The sequence below is a fragment of the Schistocerca nitens genome, chromosome 4 (assembly GCF_023898315.1).
Source record: "Schistocerca nitens isolate TAMUIC-IGC-003100 chromosome 4, iqSchNite1.1, whole genome shotgun sequence".
NCBI lineage: Eukaryota > Metazoa > Arthropoda > Insecta > Orthoptera > Acrididae > Schistocerca > Schistocerca nitens.
Window position 1 is genome coordinate 965,235,864 of NC_064617.1, and position 7,372 is coordinate 965,243,235.

At 45.0% G+C, this 7,372-nt stretch overlaps 1 non-coding gene across 1 annotated transcript; it reads left to right on the forward strand.

Annotated features, from left to right (window-relative positions):
- The first annotated feature begins 3,988 nt into the window (after positions 1–3,988).
- On the forward strand, positions 3,989–4,063 carry Trnat-ugu (transfer RNA threonine (anticodon UGU)). Its single transcript has one exon. It is a non-coding gene; the product is annotated as a tRNA-Thr (tRNA).
- Positions 4,064–7,372: the final 3,309 nt, after the last annotated feature.

Sequence of the window (7,372 nt, forward strand, 5' to 3'; positions counted from 1 at the left end):
GAAAACAGCCATTCAGGAGGTCATCGACAGCATAGATGTTCCGACACTTCAGCGGGTCGTGTAGAATTTCGCTAATCGTCTGCGCCACATCATAACCAATGACGGCAGGCATATCGAACATGTCAAAACCTAAATCCGAATATCCGTAGGGATGAATAGCAACTAGTCAGGGAACGCAGCCGACGTGTCCCGATGCGCATTCGCATTTGCTGTCAAGACATATCACTGCCATCGCGTAGAGTTAAAGTTAAAAATTATGAGGTGCATTCAAGTTCTAAGGCCTCCGATTTTTTTTCTCCGGACTGGAAAGAGATAGAAACATGCGCATTGTTTTAAAATGAGGCCGCGTTCATTGTCAATACGTCCCAGAGATGGCAGCATCGTACGGCAGATGGAATTTAACCGCCAGCAGTGAGAATGAGAACTGTTTTAAATACTTAAAATGGCGACGTTTTCCTTACCTGAACAGCGTGCAATCATTCGTTTTCTGAATTTGCGTGGTGTGAAACCAATTGAAATTCATCGACAGTTGAAGGAGACATTTGGTGACGGAGTTATGGATGTGTCGAAAGTGCGTTTGTGGGTGCGACACTTTAATGAAGGCAGAACATCGTGTGACAACAAACCGAAACAACCTCGGGCTCGCACAAGCCGGTCTGACGACATGATCGAGAAAGTGGAGAGAATTGTTTTGGGGGATCGCCGAATGACTGTTGAACAGATCGCCTCCAGAGTTGGCATTTCTGTGGGTTCTGTGCATACAATCCTGCATGGCGACCTGAAAATGCGAAAAGTGTCATCCAGGTGGGTGCCACAAATGCTGACGGACGACCACACGGCTGCCCATGTGGCGTGTTGCCAAGCAATGTTGACGCGCAACGACAGCACGAATGGGACTTTCTTTTCGTCGGTTGTGACAATGGATGAGACGTGGATGCCATTTTTCAATCCAGAAACCAAGCGCCAGTCAGCTCAATGGAAGCACACAGATTCACCGCCACCAAAAAAATTTCGGGTAACCGCCAGTGCTGAAAAATTGATGGTGTCCATGTTCTGGGACAGCGAGGGCGTAATCCTTACCCATTGCGTTCCAAAGGGCACTACGGTAACAGGTGCATCCTAAGAAAATGTTTTTGAAGAACAAATTCCTTCCTGCACTGCAACAAAAACGTCCGGGAAGGGCTGCGCGTGTGCTGTTTCACCAAGACAACGCACCCGCACATCGAGCTAACGTTACGCAACAGTTTCTTCGTGATAACAACTTTGAAGTGATTCCTCATGCTCCCTACTCACCTGACCTGGCTCCTAGTGACTTTTGGCTTTTCCCGACAATGAAAGACACTCTCCGTAGCCGCACATTCACCAGCCGTGCTGCTATTGCCTCAGCGATTTTCCAGTGGTCAAAACAGACTCCTAAAGAAGCCTTCGCCGCTGCCATGGAATCATGGTGTCAGCGTTGTGAAAAATGTGTACCTCTGCAGGGCGATTACGTCAAGAAGTAACGCCAGTTTCATCAATTTCGGGTGAGTAGTTAATTAGAAAAAAAATCGGAGGCCTTAGAACTTGAATGCACCTCGTAAAACCAGTCTGTCAGTCCACAAATCTAACGTAGTTTGTGTTACAGCCTGCGTTCTTCAATGTACGGGTATTCCACAAGAGCTCGTGGTCCTTCTGGCTCTACAAACAAGTAAACGGCGCAGTCTTAACTCTGTTGCTGGAGCCGATCTCATTGTCGCCGGCTTGGTCTTATCCGCTGGCGTAAATATCGTGGCGGCGAAACAGATTTCAGCGTGTGTGCGGCGGAAGGTGTCTAATATATCTCTGTAAAATGTTCAAAAAAGCTTTGCGTCTGAAACTCGTTCTGCACATTAAGCAGTGTGTCTGGTTATTCAGAATGATGCGCATAAACTACTAGCTGCTCCAATATGCATACGTTGAGGAAACTGCTCCCTGGGCTGTATGAACCATTTCCACGCGCATTTCTAGATTTCTTGTCCTCTGCTCCGTACGATTTACTATTTGACTGGCGGTAGGTGCTATCTCATGACACTTTACACAGTCGCAGTGGTGGGGCCTACTTACGGCAGATCGGTTGTAATCTACATCTACAGGGATACTCTGCAAATCACATTTAAGTGCCTGGCAGAGGGTTCATCCAGTCTTTTGTGCTGTGTACCGTCGTGTTGCCTAGACGGGATCCGTAGCAGCACAAACTACTGACCAAGGAAGACCTTGTGTAGCTCGTACGGCTGACCAGGAAGAGTTCGTTCTACGGTATGTCGAAGAAGAGCCTACTTACGGCAGATCGGTTGTAATCTACATCTACAGGGATACTCTGCAAATCACATTTAAGTGCCTGGCAGAGGGTTCATCCAGTCTTTTGTGCTGTGTACCGTCGTGTTGCCTAGACGGGATCCGTAGCAGCACAAACTACTGACCAAGGAAGACCTTGTGTAGCTCGTACGGCTGACCAGGAAGAGTTCGTTCTACGGTATGTCGAAGAAGAGCCTACTTACGGCAGATCGGTTGTAATCTACATCTACAGGGATACTCTGCAAATCACATTTAAGTGCCTGGCAGAGGGTTCATCCAGTCTTTTGTGCTGTGTACCGTCGTGTTGCCTAGACGGGATCCGTAGCAGCACAAACTACTGACCAAGGAAGACCTTGTGTAGCTCGTACGGCTGACCAGGAAGAGTTCGTTCTACGGTATGTCGAAGAAGAGCCTACTTACGGCAGATCGGTTGTAATCTACATCTACAGGGATACTCTGCAAATCACATTTAGGTGCCTGGCAGAGGGTTCATCCAGTCTTTTGTGCTGTGTACCGTCGTGTTGCCTAGACGGGATCCGTAGCAGCACAAACTACTGACCAAGGAAGACCTTGTGTAGCTCGTACGGCTGACCAGGAAGAGTTCGTTCTACGGTATGTCGAAGAAGAGCCTACTTACGGCAGATCGGTTGTAATCTACATCTACAGGGATACTCTGCAAATCACATTTAGGTGCCTGGCAGAGGGTTCATCCAGTCTTTTGTGCTGTGTACCGTCGCGTTGCCTAGACGGGATCCGTAGCAGCACAAACTACTGACCAAGGAAGACCTTGTGTAGCTCGTACGGCTGACCAGGAAGAGTTCGTTCTACGGTATGTCGAAGAAGAGCCAAATATTGGCGCAAGACTGGTGGCCCTGGTATGTGGTAAGTCTTCAGTATGGACGACAATTCACGAGCAGTTCATATATCTGTATCATGTTCAACGTTTGCAGGGCCTCAGGTCTGACGCTCACCCACCACGGGAAAACTTACGCCGATGGTTTGTTAGACAAACTCCCAATCCGTTTTTTGTCTCTTCAGTTTTGTTTGCAGATGAAGCAACGTTTATAACAGATGGAATAACAAATTTCCACACCTAACACGTATAGAAGATTTCAAGCCACTTTGACTATTTTTCGACCATGACTGTCTCAAGAAATATGTACAGGTTTTTTTTTTTTTTTAAATTACCGCTACCAGTCACAAACTTCGTCAACCATTGTATTACTTATTTATTTAGCGACATGTTTCGAGCTAATACCTCATCTTCAGGCTAAATGGTATTACAAAAACGACTTTAAAATAAGACCATACAGACGTTACATAGTCTTTTCGTGAATGCTGTGGTCATCTTTTTTCTTCTGGTGTGGCAGTCTCGTAGTGATGCGCTGGGATGCCTCCATTTCGGTGCCTCTCCTGGCCACTGTTCACAAATTGTCACTAACGTAGCATTAACTTAAAAAAATATGGGTTCCCGGCCTTTGACCTTCTTGTGCGAACGCACACGCTATGCCCGAACTCGTACGGGACTTCGTAGATTAATCTGCCACGAGTAATGAGTATGATGGGCAAACATCTATTAGGCGCACTACGAATGTAGTGTTGTGGACATGTTGGGAATGTGGATCTCACGGGGAGCGTGCAAGGGATAAGTCCCTGCAGACGCACTATCCTCTGTGCCCGCGGTGGCTCAGATGGATAGAGCGTCTGCCATGTAAGCAGGAGATCCCGGGTTCGAGTCCCGGTCGGGGCACACATTTTCAACATGTCCCCATGGAAGTGTATCAACGCCTGCTTGCAGCTAGGGTGTCTATTTAATTGTCATTTCATTTCTAGCAAAGCTGCATGGTCATCCACGGTAACTGTTCTTTCGGGAACAGATACTACCGTCATATATATAGAATGAGCTATGTTCAAATGGCTCTGAGCACTATGGGACTTAACTTCTGAGGTCATCAGTCGCCTAGAACTTAGAACTAATTAAACCTAACTAACCTAAGGACATCACACACATCCATGCTCGAGGCAGGATTCGAACCTGCGACCGTAGCAGTCGCGCCGTTCCAGACGGTAGCGCCTAGAACCGCTCGGCCACCCCGGCCGGCCAGTGAGCTATGTTACTAGGCAAGTCATTGATTGCTGCCACCAAGAAGGAGGGGCCGAGAATAGATCCTTGCGAAACAACTGTACTGGTTTCCATTAAGGAGGAATTTACGTTTCTGACTGAGACAAACTATTTTCTGTTGCTTAAATAACTACGCATCACGGCTAACGTACCCCCACGCACGCCAAAAAACCCCAGATTCCTTATTAACATATCAACAGCAATACAATCGAATGATTTGCTTAGGTCTCATGATAGTAGTGATACCATGTTTTTGCCTTCAGGACATGTTAAAGTTTGATCTGCAATTTCCAGAACGACTGGTGTTGTGTTTCCCCCCTTGCAAAAACCACAGTGATTGTTACATAGGAGGTAGCGTTTTTCAAAGTACCTGCTTATTCGTGTGTATATCACTGCCTCAAATATCTTTGAAGATATTGGCACAGTTGAGACTGCTCTGTACCTTGGGGAAGTTGTTTGTAGCCATTTTTAAAAACTGGGATTAAGTTTTCGTACCATGAGTAATTCCGGAAATACCCCAAATTCCACACATTTATTAAAAATAGAAGCTAATGGAGTAGAGGCTGAATGTATTGGCTTTTTAATTATGCTATTTGGAATGGGGTATAGCTTGTGATTTAATCTCATCAGTTTTTTCCTCTTTGTCTGGATGTGTCTTCTGAATAGCAGTTTGGTGTCTAGCATTATGCCAAGATAGAGTGCGCTGTACGTCCATTGAAGGACAATGTTACTAATCGACAGTCGGTCCCTGAAGTCCGACTACTTCCGCGTAAACATTAGAGCCTTGTTTTATCGGCAATTGGTTTAATCATACTACTTTTTGCCCACTGTTCTGTAGTTGTTAGCTGAAGTCGAAAGCGTATTTAGTGGCATTCATTCGTCTACTACTTGTCAGCAAAACTGTATCGTCGGCAAATTGAGCTACTAAAATTTGCGGGGTTTGCCGTATTGTCCTTTACGTATAACATGAATAACGTCGGAGAAAGGACGGAACATGGCTGTATGCCCTGTTGTAGCTGTTTCATGCTCGAGCGTTGGTTATCCAGTTTGACGAAGGATTTTCTATGAGTAAGACAGTTGCCTACCATTCTACATCTACATCTACATCCATACTCCGCAAGCCACCTGACGGTGTGTGGCAGAGGGTACTTTGAGTACCTCTATCGGTTCTCACTTCTATTCCAGTCTCGTACTGTTCGTGGAAAGAAGGATTGTCGGTATGCCTCTGTGTGGGCTCTAATCTCTCTGATTTTGTCCTCATGGTCTCTTCGCGAGATATACGTAGGAAAGAACAATATACTGCTTGACTCCTCGGTGAAGATATGTTCTCGAAACTTCAACAAAAGCCCGTACGGAGCTACTGAGCGTCTCTCCTGCAGAGTCTTCCACTGGAGTTTATCTATCATCTCCGTAACGCTTTCGCGATTACTAAATGATCCTGTAACGAAGCGCGCTGCTCTCCGTTGGATCTTCTCTATCTCTTCTGTCTATCAACCCTGTCTGGTACGGATCCCACACTGCTGAGCAGTATTCAAGCAGTGGGCGAACAAGCGTATTGTAACCTACTTCCTTTGTTTTCGGATTGCATTTCCTTAGGGTTCTTCCAATGAATCTCAGTCTGGCATCTGCTTTACAGACGATCAACTTTATATGATCATTCAATTTTAAATCACTCCTAATGCCTACTCCCAGATAATTTATGCAATTAACTGCTTCCAGTTGCTGACCTGCTATATTGTAGCTAAATGATATGGGATCTTTCTTTCTATGTATTCGCAGCACGTTACACTTGTCTACATTGAGATTCAATTGCCATTCCCTGCACCATGCGTCAATTCGCTGCAGATCCTCCTGCATTTCAGTACAATTTTCCATTGTTACAACCTCTCGATATACCACAGTATCATCCGCAAAAAGCCTCAGTGAACTTCCGAAGTCATCCACAAGGTCATTTATGTATATTGTGAATAGCAACGGTCCTAGGACACTCCCCTGCGGCACACCAGAAATCACTCTTACTTCGGAAGACGTCTCTCCATTGAGAATGACATGTTGCGTTCTGTTACCTAGGAACTCTTCAATCCAATCACACAATGGGTCTGATAGTCCATGTGCTCTTTCTTTGTTCATTAAATGACCGTGGGGAACTGTATCGAACGCCTTGCGGAAGCCAAGAAACACGGCATCTACCTGGGAACCCGTGTCTATGGCCCTCTGAGTCTCGTGGACGAATAGCGCGAGCTGGGTCTCACACGACCGTCTTTTTCGAAACCCATGCTGATTCCTAGAGAGTAGATTTCTAGTCTCCAGAAAAGTCATTATACTCAAACATAATACGTGTTCCAAAATTCTACAACTGATAGACTGGTTTAAATCGTACCTAACTGGAAGAGTGCAGAAAGTTGAAATAAGTAGTTCTCATAATATGCAAAGATCAGCACATTCCTCAAACTGGGGAACTATCAAGAATGGGGTTCCACAAGGGTCAGTCTTGGGTCCTTTGTTGTTCTTTATATATATTAATGACTTGCCATTCTATATTCATGAAGAGGCAAAGTTAGTTCTCTTCGCTGATGATACAAGTATAGTAATCACACCTGAGAAACAAGAATTAACTGATGAAATTGTCAATACTGTCTTTCAGAAAATTACTAAGTGGTTCCTTGTAAATGGACTCTCACTGAATTTTGATAAGACACAGTACATACAGTTCCGTACAGTGAATGGTATGACGCCATTAATAAATATAGACCTTAATCAGAAGCATATATCTAAGGTAGAATATTCCAAATTTTTAGGTGTGTCCATTGATGAGAGATTAAATTGGAAGAAACACATTGATGATCTGCTGATTGAACATTGAGTTCAGCTACTTATGCAATAAGGGTCATTGCAAATTTTGGTGATAAACATCTTAGTAAATTAGCTTACTACGCC